The sequence below is a fragment of the Phragmites australis genome, chromosome 19, assembly GCF_958298935.1.
Source record: "Phragmites australis chromosome 19, lpPhrAust1.1, whole genome shotgun sequence".
NCBI lineage: Eukaryota > Viridiplantae > Streptophyta > Magnoliopsida > Poales > Poaceae > Phragmites > Phragmites australis.
Window position 1 is genome coordinate 5,157,170 of NC_084939.1, and position 9,861 is coordinate 5,167,030.

General features: G+C 41.9%; 1 pseudogene; it reads right to left on the bottom strand.

Annotated features, from left to right (window-relative positions):
* Nucleotides 1-6,710: 6,710 nt before the first annotated feature.
* On the bottom strand, nucleotides 6,711-7,275 carry LOC133900149 (MADS-box transcription factor 2-like; annotated as a pseudogene).
* Nucleotides 7,276-9,861: the final 2,586 nt, after the last annotated feature.

Genomic DNA, 9,861 nt, shown 5'->3' on the forward strand with positions numbered 1-9,861 from the left:
ATGCCTCTCTCACCTCTCTCATCAAGGACCAGAGTGTGAGTCCTCACTCCAAGCCCCCTACTACCGTCGTAGTGCCACTTATCTTTTGGATTGGATCCTTTTTCTGTTGGTGAGTGATCAATCTAGGCTTCCTTGCTTGTATAGGTTAATTTGTTATAGGAGGAGTTCGTTTTGTTCTCAAATCGAATCCAAGTCCCCCCCCCCCTCCTCTCATTGTTAATCTTTCTGTTTTGTTCTCAATTCCAATCCAATCTATCTATGGTTTGATTAGGTTCTTCAGTCTGATCGAGGAAGCAAGATTTGGGGTTGAACTTTAGTCTCATCTACGGCAGCCTTGGCTCCGCCTAAAATTAGGAGCAAAGAACCAACTCATGAGGGTATGTGTTTCATGCTTGGTTGCTAACTAACCTGCTACTTTGAATCTTTAATTTTCCATGCTAAATTTTTAGCTGATGTGCAACAAAGTAATCGTTATAAGCTAGCTAGTCAGACTATGACTGAAACCCACCAGTTCTGGACAAGTAATCATGATATATATCTTAGCTTGCATGAAGGCAAGAATAGTTCTGGACAAGTACAAACTTTTTTAGATTGAAACCCACCAGTTTTAGATTGTTTATGACCTCAACATCACATTGTTTTGTCAACAGGTCAATTGTGAGAATGGCTAATAGTGAAATTATTGCTCAAGTACTTCTTGAAGGTGCTGATGAAGTCACACAAGTTTCTACCCGCAAAAGCAAGAAAAAGATCTCCATCGTGGAACCATTTTGAAGAGTTACCTTATGAAGGGAAAGTGATTTGCATTCATTGCAGAGCAAAATTGGCTTATCATCAAGGTCTTGGTGTATCTCATCTAAAGAACCATATTGAGTCTATTTGCATGGAATTTCCAACAAATATTGACCGCAATTCAATTTTTGCAAGGAGTGTGTCCAGTGTAAATGTTCACAGTTGTATAGTAGATCCAAAGCTTACAAGTGATTTTATGACTAAGTTTTGGATCACTGCAAAAATCACCTACAAAAAGATAGAATATGGATTCTTCAAGAGGATGATGAAATCAGCCCACCCAAGCCTTCAAGTTCATGGTCGACAGACACTCAAAGATGATTGCATGTTAGTGTATCAAGATGAGAGAGAAAGATTGCAAGTCTTTTTGACAATTTGGATTCTCGTGTCAGCTTCACAACTGATATGTGGACATCGGTCTAGAATCTTGGATACATATGTTTGACTGCACATTATATAGATGGAGCGTTCAATTTGCACAAGCACACCATCAATTTTAAACAAGTTCCTCATCCACACAATGTAGCTGCAATTCATAGTACCATCATGGATTACCTTTATGAGTGGGATCTGTCCAACAAAGGTTTCGCTTTTACTCTAGATAATGCCACATCAAATGATAAAGCTATGGGAAATCTACAAGAAACACTTTGGACGCATATGCCATTTGAAGGTCGTGATCTTCATGTGAGGTGTGCTGCTCACATTCTGAATTTGATTGTGCAAGATGGAATGGCAACTATCCGGGATGTCATTGAGCCGGTTAGGAATGTCATTAAGCATATTGCATCATCTAGATCTCGTTTGCAGATTTTCAATACCATTCCACATCAATTCAGTCTTGAACGTAAGAGAGGATTCACTCTAGATGTTTGTACAAGATGGAACTCTATATATGACATGCTTGAGGAAGCTCTCAAGTATAAGGATGCCTTAACACGCTATGCTGACATGCAAAACATTCAAGGGCCCAACCTCGAGCAATGGATCTTGGCAGAGAGAGTTTGCAAGTTCTTGAAACATTTTGCTGATACAACAAAAGTTTTCTCGAAGCACAATTTCCTAACTTCTCATAGATATATTGAAAAGGTTTGGGGATAAGGAACTACTACTAGATGAAAAGAACCTAGGTGATAAATTCTTGAAGCTGCTGTGTGATGACATGAAGTCAAAGTTTGACAAATACTAGGATGAACCTAACAAAATCCTTTTGGTTGCATCGCTGCTGGACCCGAGATACAATTTTTTTTTTGAAGTATTGCCTCATGAAAGCTTATGGAAAGTAAGTGGTTGATAGTAAAGAAAAAGGGTGCTTTTATTTGGTTGAAGAATATTATGCTCATTATGAAAGCATGCTGCAGGTATGCTTCCTATGTTGTTCGGAAAACGCAAATTGGAGCTAGAATTTGCTTTGTTCAAGCAACAAAGTAGACATGATCACTCCAGAAGGTCAGAGATTGACACTTACCTAAAGGATCCATTGGTTCCTTCAAGAGAGGGCGAAGATTTTGATGTGCTTAAGTGGTGGAAAAGAAATGTTGATCAATATCCTATACTAGCCAAGATGGCTCGTGATATTTTGGCCATTCCATTGTCAACTGTAGCCTCTGAATCAACATTCAGCGCTGCTGGTATTGTAATTGACAAATACCACAGTGCTCTAAGTTCTAAAACAGTGGAAGCATTGATATGTACAAAAGATTGGCTCAAGAGTACCTCTCAGATGATGATGACAGTGACGATGATGGTAAAATATTTCCTTTAGTGCAAATTTTGATCTCCTAGATATCCAATTAACATTTGATATGCCTAGTTATCATCCCTTTCCACGCTTATCTCTATTCTTTTCATGTTTATTTCACCATTATACATATATGGATGTGTTGTTGTCCTATTCAAAACTGGCTTTTGTATCTATTTGTATGTGGACCGTTTCTCTCATCAGTGCCTTCTAACACTTGGTGTATGTTCCTATATTATCAATCTATAGTCTCATCATTATAATCATGTTCCTTGCATTAATAACTATGTTATTTGGTGCAGGAATTTTGATAGACTAGTTAATTAGTACTCATCTGCATGATTTGCAAGGATTTTGAACTCCAATACAGGTGGAGAAATCCAAGTTTTATTTATAGTGTTGCTTATTCCTAAGCCTGAAAGCCATTCTTGTTCTTTTGGCCTAGCAATTCGATGGAGATGCATGTATTGTGCTAAGGCTAGCTTTGCCACCTGCAAGTTTAATTTTTTATTACCAGCAACAAATCTCCTTAAGTTATGTTCGGTTGAGTCTACAATTCAATATAGCTGCTCACCTATGCATCTATTAATGTTTACTTGTACTCATGCTAGTTTAGTTGGTCTACAGGCATTCTATGATGCTGATTTTGTATTATGCCAGAGCAATACAAGGGTATTTTGCAATGAATTATTGCTAAACAGGTCTGCTTTTTAATGATTTAGAACATCCAAGGACCTTTGTGTAAATATCTTGTAGGTGAGAAGTTGTATATTTTTAGATCGTGAGAAAGTATCATAGGAATCTGTGTGAAGGTATTGTGAAAACGGCTGCTCGTTTTGTGCTAATAGTAGATCCTTGCTGCTTTGCCACACACGATTATTAAATGATGCCGGATGGATTTGGATTTGCGGGAGTTGGATTTGATTGGATTGGAGGTTGAGGACTTCCTGTTTGGTTTGAACTGGACAGATGCTTTGTTTTAGTTGGACTTCATTTGGATTTGGATGTCAATCTAATCCCACCTTTAGACATGATGGTACCACTCTAACTAACATGGTTCAGATCTTGATGCTTATGATTTATGCACATATGAGTTCTTTCAGTAGTTTTATTGATAAACGTGTGATAATAACATATCCACATAAGTACGATGTGTGAGCAGTGGTGTGTGCACATGTGCACCCTCTTAATTTCTGCTGACAAAAAAAAAATAGAAAAGGATGATGGCGAAAAAATAAAATCTAAAAGAAACGGAGAGAGGCCAACATCTCTCTTGTTAGCTTGGGGGGTGGGGGGACAAAGAACAAAGAAAAAATGTCCTTGCGCCCCACGCATAACGGCATGCCGTATCCACGTGAATCGCGAAATTTCTTCCGACTTTTCCCAATGCAACGCAATGCATGCACATGAGCGTCGTACTGTACGCACATTTGCATGCATGAATGTGGCGTGGAATCTGATGCTGTGAACCTTGACCATGGATGCTGTCATCACTGGACCATGCCCACTTGCCCGTTTCCTCTGCCTTCCCTAGCAACGCAACGCTGGGACCACCGACCACCAGCAGGAGGACACGTTACATTACACTTGGTGCAGGTCCTGTCCTGACCCATGCACGGTTGCTACCGCTGGTTCTAACTCTATCCGTCCCCCATAGCCGGAGACACGGAGCTGCAGAGCAATACGTGTGGGCTCACGTCACGACTCACGAGCTCAGAACTTTCAGGGAAAGCGAAAGGCATATGAGAGGCCCAGCCGGAGACACGGAGCTGGAGAGCAATCCGTTTGAACATATATATATATAATTTTCACATATGGACGGTTGTTGTATATAGCAATCGATGTGTCTGCATTATTGCAAAGTGGTGACCGCACATCACTATATCAACTGTCGTGACCACCGACCGGCCGGCCGGCCGGCCGGCGTCTCTTTCTTCGATTGAGCGCTCTGCCGGATGCACGGTGAATGGCTGCATGCTGGCATGCTGGGTGTACTCACTCCCGTCGTGCCATATGCGACCGACACACAGCCATGTGCATGTACGATCGATATGATGGAACCATGGAAGCTAGGCTGATGTGTACACAATGTGCATGCATGCATGTATGCCCATATATGGTTTGGCAGGTGATGATAGGTGACTGTAATGCATTGCATGTCATGTTTTTCCGGTGGCTGCTAGGTAGTACAACCAGGGCCCCGCCACTACATTTTGATCGAGGAAAAAAATGCAAAAATCCTTCTAAAAGTCACTTATATTTTGACTTTTCCTCAAAAATTGTTTTGTTAAAAAAACCCTCCAAAAATTTAGTTTTGTTGAAAAACACACAAAAAATTAAAAAAACAAAATTAAAAAAATCACAAAAAATTCTAAAAAAAAACTAGAGACAATTCTAAGACCTTTTGTGAAAAAAAATTTCAAAAATAATATCCTTTGCATCATATTTCACGGAGAGTAAGTTTGAAAAAGAAAAAGAAAAATGTGCAGCTCATTTATTAATTCGAGTTAAATACATAGTTAATTATTTACTAATCCAAAAATCATGAAACAATTTTTTTTAGTCTTCTTACATGATTCTCTATCTTCTAAAAATAGATGAAATCTTGAAATAATTATTGTAACGTGTAGGATTGAGTAAATGTGTTGCAGATAGATTAATTCATATATAATCCATAACACCCCCAAAATTAGTGAAACCACTTTTATTAGTTTACTTAAATAATTATTTGTGTAGAAAAATAATGGTATACATGAAAAAGTTAAAATAACATGAGTTAATAAATGAGCCGCACATTTTTCCTTTTTTTTTTCAAATTTCCTCTCCATGAAATATGATGCAAATGATATTATTTTTGAAAACAAATTTCATAGAAGGTCTTAGAATTGTCTCTAGTTTGTTTTAGAATTTTGTTGTGATTTTTTTATTTTTTTGAATTTTTGAGGGGTTTTTTGCAACAAAGTCAAACTTTTGACGGTATTTTTTTTGCAACAAAACAACTTTTGGGAGGAAAATCAAAATCCAAGTAACTTTGGGGTTGCATTTTCCCCTTTGATCGATGAATTTATTAACCTCACCACTTGCTAAGGGTACAAGAATACGATCTATAATTGGCCAATAAAAAAACATTCCCTATCCTTAGACCTATAAATTACCATATTAATCAGAAAAAAATAAAACAAAATATTCCTATACCTGTTTATAAATTAATCACTACTATTATTATGAAAAAATTAACCCAAATTACATATATGTCCGTATTTTTATTAGCTACCTCTGTCATTATTAAAAGATGAAGCCAAGTGCCGGCATAAAAATCTCCTATGCCTAAGTGAGAGGGTTTTGGAAAGTTTGAGATAAGAAATATTATCTACGTGAGATTTCTTTTTTTTCTTCAGAATAGGCGGCTACAAAGGGTCTTCCAGTGCCAGCGCTGGAATCGAATCTAGGTCGCCGGCTTGGGAGGGAGGCTATGTGAGATTTCTATCTGTATCTGAGAGACTTTGGAAACTTTGAGATATATTCACGTGAGAAAGATGCACTCAAAGATTGATTCAACATGTGACTGGGCGCAGCCAACCAGCATGGGGTCGAGCACGAGTTGAGCAGAGCTTGTGTTGACCAAGGTGAACTCGTCGTCGTGCTCCACGAGCCGGTGGGAAAGCGCCATCAGATGGATGAATACATGGCCTTGGGCATGGAAGCACAACCAGGACGTGAGGTGCCGCCATGATGGGAGAAGGAGAACGGAAGCCAAACCAAGAAGTCGCTCGGCAGTTGAAAGCTTTGTGCGTGCAATGGTAAAAGTTAGAGGAGATAAACGGTAGACCAAGAAGCGCCATCTTCTTCGTTAGCTCGCTACCAAAATCGAGGTTTGATTGAACCCAACAGTTTGGGACGACGATGAGGAGATTGACGAGGGCGCGTCCCACCACTAGATTACCACCATCGACGGTGATCCTTACGACGGGGATGGTGAGAGAGTCGGTGACTCAACTTTTGGACATCCCTTCACTGTTACAGAACATGGCTTTACTGTCGGTTCTAAACTAGGTTTTACTATCGGTTTTAGAACCGGCAGTACGTAACGGGCAGTGATAGCCGGATTGCTATCATTGCCGGCCGTTATCCACCGGTAGTGAAGTCTTTTTTCCAAAAAAAAGAGAAAAAAACGCACCTAGGACCCTGCCGTGGATCCTACCATCGCCACAACACAAAAGTGCGGTGGCACGAAGGCCACCGCCACACAGAAATGTGAGGGCACGAAGGCCACCGTCACATCACAGAAAAGCTGTTAAACCATTCCTAAGACTCGATTATTAAATCATTCTTCTCGTGTTACTAAAACAAATGGTCAAAGAAAAGATAAGGAAAAACCGAAGAGCATGCACTTTGTGCTTCTCATCCCACAAGATCTTCCCGGAGTTGGTCTGATACTTCTCCAAGATCTTGGACAGCATGCCACCAAACAAAAGATTACATCTTTGCAATCAATTCCAAGCGCATGGTAAAAAGAGAGAAAAAAGATAAAAAAAACAAGCCTAAAGAAATGTACCTGGTCCTAGGTGAGCAGTAGTCGTAGAGCTTACCGCTGCTGGAGAGGATGACGACGCCAACCTTGGTGTCGTAGAGCACGTCAATCTTGCGGGCCTTCTTGATGATCTCGGCCCGCCACTTGGAGAAGTCACCTGCCGGTTGGTGGAGTTCTTGATCCTCTTGATCTCTATATTGTCGCGCCTCATCCTTTGCTCCTTACTTTCACCTCCTCAACCCCCAACGAGAGCTCGAAGAAGAACCAACCCGGGACCACTTCCTCTTCCTCCCCTTGAGCAGCCAAAGTGATCTGGATCTTTGTATGGGAGCGGATGTCATGGATGGGGGAAGAGGCCAGAATAGGGTACGGTGAGGGAGTAAAGTAGGTCGCCATGGAGGCGGCGCTCAGTCGGAGATGAGGCGGCCGAACCTCACTCTCTCAATCTCCTTTCTCACCTTCTCCCCTTTCTCTTGGGTGGATTGAGGAGATAAGGTCGGATCGAAGGAGGAGGTGCTACGGACTTAGATTTTTTTAAGTTGTGGCTGGCCAGAGGACCGGATGTGATGCGTATTAAATGGATACAATCAAAAATTCGGGTTCGAAATAATATTCACTGCCGGTTGGTATTAGACCGACAGTGATAGTATCACTGTCGGTATTTAATACGGACCAGCAGTGATGCCCCTTATCACTGCTGGTTCACAAGCTATGATGGCTGATTTTTTCCGTGCAGCTTATGAACTAGCAGTGATGCCCCATCACTGCTGGCCCATTAGGAACCGACAGTGATGGGTCAGCATATAAGACCAGTTTTGCAGTAGTGCTTCAGAGGTATGGTCATTCGTTCCATTCACGCGATTATTTTCTCGTGGATGTCAGGCTTCGAAGGTGGAGTGGATCAACACCCGCATCTTACTCAGGATTCTAGGGTACAGCCGTGGCAGGTGGCGAGAAGTAAGTTGAATGGTGGCCAAGGCGTGGGGCCGTCATGGCATGTAAAGTCAAGGGCGGTTGCATGAGGGGAAGTTCTGAGATTTCGCTATGGTGTCCCTTCAACGCACCTGATCCCTAACCCTAAAACCACCCTCCAATAAGGTCACTAGCCCCGTGCTCTTCTCTTCATAAATTGCTCCTCCACTTCTGGTCTGAAACTCCCACTTCTCTTCCTTCCTCAAATCTGGTGTGGAAAGGGACCGTGCAAGGTGATACGATCGTTTTGTGTTGTGGTTTCCTCTCCAATCCCTACAGAGAGTAAGAGTTCCCTTATCATCATGGTGGGGAGGAATGGATGGGGGTGCTCCTCGTCATGTTGGGTTCAGTGCTGTTCGATCTGGCCGGGGAAATGGTCGTACGCCAACATGAAGTGGATTTGGCTAGGGTACTGGAGAACCACATTGTTCCTGGCAGGAAAAGTGAACGGGTGTGGAAAGGGACCGTGCAAGGTGATACGATCATTCGCTATTGTGGTTTCCTCTCCAATCCCTGCAAAGAGTAAGAGTTCCCTTATCATCATGGTGGGGAGGAATGGATGGGGGTGCTCCTCGTCATGTTGGGTTAGGTGTTGGTCGATCTGGCCGGGGAAATGGTCGCCAGCGTGAAGTGGATTTGGCTGGGGTACTGGAGAACCACATTGTTCCTGGCAGGAAAAAGGAATGGGTGGATCAAGATCTGACCCACCGCCTCAAGATCTGCAGGATCCACAGGCGCAATCACTGTATCCCTGGGCTGCTGCCATGGCTGTTGAGTCCAGCATGGGCCATCTTGATCATAGAGAAGAGATAAGGCAGGAACGTGTTCCTAGCGATGAGTAAGGCAAAAAGAAAAATAGGCGGGTGAGACCACCACTATGCCTGCGAACCCCCCCCCCCCCCCATGTTCAGTCCTCATAGATTGTGTTGGCTAGATTTGTGTCTGTTGGCGGTGGATTTGATACTACTACATAGTACATTCACATGTACAACATCCCATCTCCTCTTCTGGACGTGATGTTGGTGTAAATTTTGAAGTTGGTGCTTGTTATGGGTGTGGATCTTTTGATCATCATGTTGGGGAATGTCCTTCTTTGCTTAGATGTGTAAGATGTGGAAGGGAGGGGCACAACTCTCGTCTTTGCCCTGAAAAGAATCTCTAGGAATTTGTGGTATCAATGTGTGGTGTTCACATCTAAGGGCAAGCATTTTTCTTTATTAAGAACGTTCCTAATGCTAGTGCAGTAAATGAGAGAGCTAGCTTAGCCATGATCACGATAGTTAGATGAGTGGCCACTGCGCAACAAAGTGAACAAGAGTTCTAGGATTTGTTTGGAAATGCTTGGAGGTGTCATGCGAAACAGTGGTCGGAGACCCAGTTTAGTATGTGTTTCTCTAATGCTCGCAAGATTGAACAATGGGCCCAGTTCACTACTATGTGGATGAGGAGAGCTAATGCTAAAATTAGGGTTTCCCAATGGGATCCAGCTCTAAACTGCTACAGCCTAAGCATGGCGTGCCCTTGGAGCATGAACACAAGAAAAGCGATGCAAACACTCAATGATTCCAGGATTGAGTGTTTTGCAAATCCATAGTGAGGAAATCAGACGAAATTAAGTGTGCAGAGCTAGGTTGATGCTCTGTTAAGTGTGATGTGGAAAAGCTTCTGCACAATGAACTTTACTATAATTATTCATTCTTTTCTGTGTAAAAGTATTTGTAGGTGTTACTACTTATACCAGTAAAATCCATATACAAACTTTTTTGCTTCGTCAATATACAAACGACGTGAAAAGGAAAAACCTACTGACTCCATGTTTGAAGTG